Raw genomic sequence first — 9,178 nt, 5'->3', positions numbered from 1 at the left:
GTATGCCCAGTAAATATCTGACTATCATACAGACTCACAGAGTGCAGCAAACGAGTTAAAAAGCACCCATGTAGACAGTGCATAAGAAGTAATAATTTAGTTTATTAAATATCTACTGTCTATAGAGTATTGCTGCAGGATAAAAGAAAAGCTTCAACATGAAATCTTTCTGGTATAAAGGGAGAAAAGCAGAGAAAATTTCTAAAGGCCAAACCAAAGAATCCTGAACTGACATTTTTACTGTATTTAAGATTTCGTGCCAGTGAATGCACTTCTAGTTATTTTAAAAGCAGTGTTATACTAAAAAGGCCTTTATGTTCCATGTTGCCTTTATTCTGTGTTATAAATTGCAAATTAAATGAAGTATTAGCTTATGCCATCTGGTAAATTTTCTATTTTAAAGCAAAGAGGGAATTATTACTTAAAGAAGAGACATCAAGTACATAAAGAACAATCCCTTTGATGTGTTTTCAAGGCTGGCAGGAAGTTTTTCAGAGAAAAAAAGAGCTGGTTTTCTCAGAATCAACCCATGAAACAGCCTCAACTGAGATTAGGGTGGCCTTTGATTTCTTGTCCAAATCCTGCATCTTTATGGGCCAGGCTCTGATGCCCAGGCTCATATCTGGAGGCAGTGGCACAAACTGTCTGCAGACCCCTTACTTTTTATTACCTCTGATGCAGGCTCTGACTGCTTTTCATACAGCCAGTAGCCCCCAGGATTTTGGCAACCCCTGGCTCCCAAATCCTGGCTAACATTTGGGATGTTCTCATCCCAAATCAGTGTTCAAGGCTCCCCGTGCCATTTGACAGCCCAGGTGTCATTGGACTCTCACCTCTGGTAACTGTCAAGAATTCCAGCTTTGATCATTAGGTGTTTTTCATTAATCTCAACAAAATTAAACTGCAGTCTAGCTGGTAGAAAAGCAGATGATAGTTGCTTAAAACACTTACATACATTGTGCATAACTGGTGTTGCAAATTCCCAAATAATCAGTACTTCCTCCTTTGCACACAGCAGCATTGCTGAAATCACTTCATGGTTACCAACTCCACAGCATGTCACATTGTTGTTATAATGCACTTTAGGAGGGTGATGTAATTTCTTTTCATAAGATGTAAGTGTTGAATAATCCCAAAACAGGCACAGCTCCTTGAAAAATCAAGGCTTGCATGCTGCAATCACCCACAAGTGATGTGTTCACAAACAACCCAACTGGTTTTCAGAAGCAGGAAGCTCACACAAAAACCAGCCCTAAAGCTTTTCATTCTCCAGTTGTTCACCCTTAGCATTTAGTGCCTGTCCAGTTCCAGATCACTGAAATATCCCTGAAATCTGACAGCTTTTTCAGGCATTTGCATGCACTCAGGTTCAGCTACACACACCTTGAAACAGCTGCATAACCCTGGAAGCAATACTGCAGTGCAGCCTTGTACCCTTGCTTGTTGAAAACAATGGCAATCACTTCAGCTCACTTAAAAAGAGGCTGGGTTGGACTCACATTGTGAAACACTCCAGTTAAACTTATTAAGTCTAATTGGTGTGGTAATGTTGAGTGCTGTGCTGGTTACAACATCCCACTCCCACATTCCTTAGGCTTAAATGACTTCATGCTTTGCAGCCCTGCCTCATAACTCTTATTTAGGGAAGCCCTTTAAAAACCTTTCACTGTTCCTCATGATTGATTTCTTCAATTCTTTTTAAAAAGCAATGTTTCTTAACTTCAAAGCCAAAAGGCTTAAAATCAAAATGATGATGCTCAATTTTTCTGAAGACATTTTGAACGTGATTTAATTGGCCTGCAAAATAAGTGGATGTCATCTTGTAGCTTTTCATTAATTTATTTACAAAGAGGCTATAAACTAGATACTTTTCATTACATTATTTACAGAAAGATGCTATAAACTAGATACTTTTCAACAGTCTACCCTGTATTAGCTGGCCTCTCTCAAAGGAGTTTTGCAAGACCTTCCAAAAATAGCAGAGGGCAAAGGTAGTGTTTCATTGAAACCAACCTGCTGGATTTAATTCCAGTAGTGGCCAACAAATTCATAAAATTCTGATAGTTTTCTCAAAGCATACTAAAAACTCAAGTTGCCTGAAGAAACAGTACTCAGAAGGAAAATAAAGAAGCCCTCCTGCTTACAGTCAGCCTTGCTGCTCTTATCAGCAAATATGACAAAAGAGTGTTCCCTGTGCAAGCCATCCTTTTGTGCAGGGAGTGGCAAAGCCAGTGAGAGGCACCAAGCAGACTTTGGGAACCATCCATGGGCTGCTTCTCCTCATGTCAGCATTTCCAGGAGTTTTCTGAGGAACAAATCTCTAAATCACAGCTCCAAACTGAACCCTCCTTGCCAGGCACGACACCAGTGGGGCACAAACACAAACCTGTGGTCACAAGGGGAGAGGCCACCACAAAACAACACAAGGTTTTATGAAAGCAACACAGGTGTTGCCACACCACAAGCACTTAAGAATATATTTTATACTGGTACAAACATAACAGTGTTGGAAATGGGATTGTGATGGAACAGAGCCAGCACCTGCAAAATGACAATTAAACCCAAAAACACCAGGCCCCATATCACATCCAAGGTCTGATATGGAACCATCTGGGGTTTTTCTTATGTGTTTCCATTTAATAGTGACTAACAGGTTGTATAAATTAATGTAATTTCTTATTTTCATTTTTTGCACTGTAATTTAGCAATTTGCACCCCAAAAAATTAAATCAATGCACATAGTGCCCATAGGGCTTAAAATACCTTGCTACAGATTTAAAATTTTCTGTTATATGATATTCCTTAGGTCCCTATTTTGTACTTTTTAATTCAATATTGCCCTCAGAACATGCACTGAACACCAGAGTGTTTTATCACAGAAAATGATGACCAGGTAATTCACCTGGAATTCTCTTTGATGAAAACTAAGGCTGGTATAAATATATAATTTATAATACATATAAATATATGATAACTGCTGGAATAAATATATTTTCTTCATTAAGATACAAACTTCAGATCTTACCCCATGTAAATCAGAAAAAGACTTGGGCTTACACGAAAGTTGCAAATAAATCATGCAACAACTGTTAGTTTAGATGGGATTAAAATACAAAGTAAATGGAACTTAACATTTGGTACTCTTTCTTTAGCTAAGAAGTATTTTATTTTATGAGTCATCCCATTGGGATTGCCATCAATAAAAGTATTAGAAGTCCGATCATAAGAATGGCACAGCAGATATAAATAACAATCCCTTTATATCTTTGTCAGCAGCCAAGCAGGCTGGAATGAATAGAAAAATAGTTGCTGGAATTTAAGATTTTTTAAATTCAAATTTGTTACAACTGATACATTGGAAAAGATGACCTTTACATTACTGTTGCTATCTATAATATTCACACATTATTCATAAACCCAAAACTGAATTATACACCCTGCAATGTGCATAGATAGGCAGGTCCCTGCCCAGAAAATTTATTTTCTAGATCAAGACTTCATAGTGGTGCAATTAATATTGAGAGAAAGGAAAAAAGTAAATAAAATAACCAGCCCTGAACAATAACTTGCCTGAATTATCCCTATTAGGCCTTTTTTGAATTGTAGGATATTATATGCACTGCACCTCATCATGTAAGATGATTACAGATGTTGCTAAAGAAGAGAGATTTTAGGAGAGAATGCACAAAGCTGTGTTTTAGGTGCAGAAAGAACCTTCTTCCACATTTGGCCACTTTATCCCTCACAAAAACACATTCATTGATAAAACTTCAGGACAGAAGGAATTTTCCTTGCTGCTTTTGATAATGGAGAACAAAAGACTAAAGTCCATCTTATCCAGCCTGATGGAATAAGCAATCATTTTCCCATGTTATAAGAAAAAATATTAAATATAAGAAGTCAGCCAAGAGCAGAGATGAAGGTCTGAATGTCATCTATGAAAAGAAGAGGATCACGGAGAAAGCAAACAGAAAATGCCTTGTTCCTTTCTTTCTACCCTACAGGTGACATGAAATGAAGCTGGCACTGCACCCCTGAAGAGAAAGGGAAGGAGATGGTTCTCCTCACATTTGTATGATTCCAAAGTGCTTGATACAGGATGCTGGGTGTGCTAGAGCTGTGCATGAGTTCAGCTTGGACAAGCTCAGGGATGAGAAACCCTCAGGCCCTTCTCAGGGATGGAGAGTCAGCATTTTGTTGCTTGCTGCCTCCTCCCCAGGCCCCAGATAATACCAAAGCAGCTAACCCCATTAAAGTGCAAAGATTTCTAGAAGCCAGCACAGAAGTGCTGACGTCTGACAATGCTGCTGAGCTATGAGCTTTCCTGGTATTAGCAAACTAGCATAGAAAACCCATTTCATGCCTGTCAGCTGGAGCAAATCTTCTGAGTAATTTGTTACATATATGAGGATACCTTGCTCTCCCAGTAACCTTGTCTTGAACACTGGAGGAGAGCTGTGGTGTCTCCCTGGCTGCTGAGAGGCAGCAAGAACCTTCCTAGAGTCACTTCATGTGTTCTGAGAAAAGCCTGGGTAAGTCAAGCTTCATTGGATTCTCAATGTTCTCAATTGATCTGTAAAAATTGCATAGCACACATTTACATCTAGAATGTGAGACAGTAATGTCCTCATCTTGGGTAAAATCAAAAACCCTTTAATATTTTGTCGCTTTAATTTTAACTTGGCAAAGTCAGTGCATCTTGTAAGTGATCTGAAATCTGCACCACCAGATTGAGCTGAGTCCATGCTGCAGCAGAGGGTTCAGGTATGGTTTGGGACTATAATACCAGATTTGAGAAAGTCTTTTTAATGTAATGAGTTATTCACATTCCTTGAGCTCCCCTGAGAACATAGACACCAAAATACACTGCATAGGCAAAATCTATGAATTCAAATTATTCAAGAATAATTCACTGAATCAACTAGATTCACTTAGAAGTTTGAGCAAGATGTTTGTGCAGTAAACTTTCCCTCTGAAGTGTGAAGAAATGGTGAGGATAGAATGAAATGAGAGTTTGGGCCAATATTATATCAGAAGGTAAGATTAAATACTAATTTTCTGTGGGGCCCTTAAATTCTAATGAATTCTTAATTATATAAAAAAGCAAGCATGAAGTACTTCCAAATGTGATGCTTTATCAGAGATCTGAGTATACCACACATCACAGTTCTGAGTTCTATAACCCATCACTGAAGCCAGTTTTGTTCAGGATGACCTAGGATAACTTGGAAGCAGATTTTTTGTGTGTGTGCAGCTTTTAAGCACTTCTTCATTTTTGTCATCTTAACTTCTGTGGGTAACTGGCTAACTGATGAATTTGCAACCCAACAACAGACTTGAATGATGTGAGTGGAGGATAACTCTTCATAATTAATGATTATTCAACACTTTACTGGACTAACTTAGTCTTGAAGAGATTAATAGGAACTCCATGAACTCCATACTAGCCTTGATTCTTAATTTTCTCTTAGGGACACAGAGTTGGAACCTATATTTTCTTCTACAATATACCGCTGAAGAAATCACCCTTTCAAGGCTAGCTTTATAAAAAGAAAAGGAAAACCTTGAAAATGCTTTTGTACCTAGCATTTTTAAGATCCACTTTAACCCAGTTCATATTTGTGTGTGCTAGATATGGAATAACTCACCAGTCAGTGGAAAGGATTATACCAAAAGGGAGTCTCCCCTTCCTTGTCATAGGAGGTGTCAGTAGTCACCCTTTGACTTAAAGGGTTTAACACTAAAATGTGGAGATGCAGGTTTCTCATTTGTATCTACACAAAATTATAGAATCATTTAGGTTGGAGAAGCCCCACATGCACCTGCAGGAACAAAGATTTCTAGGAAAGTCTCATCAGAAACCTGAACATAATAGTATAACAACAATATAGTACTATGTGAAATGACATCATTATCAAAACACTAAAAAATAAAATTACTGCAATTAATACAATTTAATTATGAAGATTCATGGTGATTGAATGTGGTGACAATCTGCCCCAGGAACTATTCTCTTCTCTTTAAAAGCATTTTTGTCACCTTTTCAAAGAAAAGTCAGGTATTTCATCTGGTAGCAAAATTAGAGATAAGAGATCTACAAGATGAACAAATAACAAGTGACAGACTAAGCCATTTAATTTTTTTATCATTTTTCATACTTCTTTCTGCATTTTCTCAAGTGACAGTTTGAACCTGGCAAACATAGCTCATCCTAAAACATCTTGTTTGTGTCTTCATGTTGCAACAGTAGACCTAGATATCAAACACAAATTTAAACATTTTGCCTAAGACTGTAAGTTATTTAAGAGAGGGATCAGCTCCAGGAAGAACAGTTTTGCTATTAAAACTGAGGGGTGGAATGCAATGGATGGGGGCTCTGCCACTGCCATCAGCGGGATGTTAAATCACAATTTCAGCTCAGCCTTACACCAAGATGAGCAGCCCCACTAATCCTGAAAGGCCCTGTGTTTGTTCAATATTTACATCACACTTCCCAGCAATTTTTAGCTTGGAAAATAATAACCAATGGAGGGCAATAACAGCCTGTTTGAAACTTTGCATTAAGTGGGTGGGGTCATGCAGCAACTGGTCGGACCTGGTTGGTGTTATCTCAGATAAAGGCTGACAGGGGGAGATATCTTTTGGCATTACCCAACACAGCCACAGGTGCAGCTGTGTGGAATGCAAGCATTGTGGAGCAGCAGAGGGTGAGCATCCCTGTGCCACGTGCCCTTGGAGGGCAGGCACGGAGCTGTTCTGCTTCTCTCCAGGCTCCTCAAAGAGCTTCTGCAAGGTTTGCCACGAGCAGCGGAGAGGCTGACCCTGAGAACTTGCTGTGAGCCTTGCCAAGGTAAAATGGGAATGCACTGGAGCCAAGGACATCTAAGGGACTGAAATAAGGATCATGGTGATGAGGGGCAGGGTGTTTGGTGAGTGGCTGGATGACAGGAGATGGAAGCAGGACGTGCTTGAACCTGCCCTTGGCTTCACAGGGACGAACTCTTTGCTCCTAACAGTGTTTTATGGATTTCAGAGGATGCAGGGCTCTGGTTGGATGATGTGGGCATGACATTAGATTTTTTAAGAATTATCTATTTTCCTTTGAAGATAAGTTGCTCATGGTAGTAGTGAGAATGCACATTCCCTCTTCACCTTGGAGTAAATGATGGGTTCCATTTACCCCTGTGCTTACCTATCAGCTGGTGATTAAGTGATCAGGCAGATGAGGGCTGATAAGCATGCATGGCTGATAGCAGTGATCAAAATGAGTTTCAAGACCATCTGTATGATTTACAAGCACAAACTAAGTTTGTTCTTGGGTTGTTTGTTTTAATGTAATCATTGATGGCAGTTCTGTGAGTAACTTTTCTATGAAATCCTAGGACAAATTTCAGTCTGTAATATGTTGTTGCAAGTCTTGTTAGAATTTAATTTGCATGCCCATAAAGTGCACCTGTACAGAGAAAAAAAGTTTCTGTTTGTCAAGAACAGGAAGATGATCTTTAAGGATTCCTAGAGGATATCCTGATCATGCAAAATTCCCATGGCAAACAAAAATAATCCCAAAGCTATTTTTTTGAAACCTCACTATTTTTGAGGAGGAGTTGCTTTTTTGGATCTTAGTAATTGACTGAAGTACTGAATTTCAAGGGGTTTTAATGGGTTAAGGGAACCCTTGGGTGAATTCCAGATTCTAATTTCAATTATGTTTGAATTGTGTTCTTATTCACTTCAGATGCATGCAGTATGGATCACTACTCTTTTTCTTCTCAATGCAGCCAGAGGTGAGACATATCATTAATAAATTCTATAAAGAGTAAAAATGATGTGCAGCTTACACCAGGATATCTATATTCTAGAAAAAACCTGTTCATTGGAATGGATTTAACATAATTCTTCATTAGGACCACTGAGTCATGTCATGTCTTTCCCACATTTAACTCATTACTTGTTAATTCTGTAAAGGTTTTTGCAGCTAGTAAACAGAATGGGAATCAGAAAGGTATTTTTAGATGCAAATTGATACTGAAATTCTTCCAGAACATTTCCTACCCTGAAATCACTACAACCCTGGTAATGAGAGTCTAGGCACCTACTCTTCACAGTGCTATGCAGAGAACAAGAAAATAGTCATTGTCCAAAATACCTCTTCAATGTCCAAAATACCTCTTCAATGACAGGAAATAATGGACTTTTCAATAGCAATAAAAATTTCTTGGGATTTCACAACTGTTGTGCTATAACAGTGTGGAAGGGTGACAATTAATGGCAACACCCGCATGTCATATTTGCACCATTACTGTATTAAAGGCACAAAAGAAATTGTGAAACCGGTCCTTCAGGCACAGACCACACATCCTGAGGCTGTGCTTTGCTCTAGGCTTCCACTCAAATTACACTTTATTGCTTCCACTAAAATCTTATGGTGATGAAAACAATGAGGAAGATGTTTAATGTCTGTTGTGGAGCAAGAAGTAGTATCTATTTTAATGTTTTGGTTTCTTTTTGCTCCCTCATGAGCTGTTGCACAAGAAATAACAATTTAGATAATCCCTGGAGTTTAGGACTGATCTAAAGGACTACCCTGTGCTGACAGCAAAAGCTGATTTCTTCTTCCCTGGATCAAGATTTTATTGTCTTGTTCCAAGGGCTGTGTTAACAATATGTTGAACCAAACTTATCCTGAGCTCACCAGGCTGAGCTCCAGGCTCTGTCTGCAGCAGGAACCACTCCTGAAGTTCAAGTCCTCACCTCAAACACCCAAGCACAACTGAGCCCCTTAATGAAAAATGCTCACAAGTGCCCTCCCAATCCAAATCAGGCTTGTTGGGCTTTCCTGGTGTAAACCCTCTCCTGCCAGCTTCGTGTGCAGAACCTGTGACATTCCCAAACACGAGTATTTCTTTCTTTGTGCACCCCAGGAAGGGAAGTTTGCTACCAAAGGCTTGGATGCTTTTCCGACAGCCCCCCATGGGCTGGGATCCCAGGGAGACAACTGGCAGGCTTGCCCAGCTCTCCAGATGCTGTGAACACAAATTTCCTTCTCTACACCAGAGATAACATGGTGAAATACCAAGTAAGAAAATGCTTTGTTTATAAATACTGACAGTGTACAATACATTCAATAAATTGTAGGGACAGTTTCTTTTCTCACATATTTTGCTCATAAGACTCCTGG

The sequence above is a fragment of the Ammospiza nelsoni genome, chromosome 8, assembly GCF_027579445.1.
Source record: "Ammospiza nelsoni isolate bAmmNel1 chromosome 8, bAmmNel1.pri, whole genome shotgun sequence".
Classification (NCBI taxonomy): domain Eukaryota; kingdom Metazoa; phylum Chordata; class Aves; order Passeriformes; family Passerellidae; genus Ammospiza; species Ammospiza nelsoni.
The sequence above is the reverse complement of the archived record's forward strand: the minus strand, read 5'-3'. Positions refer to the sequence as shown.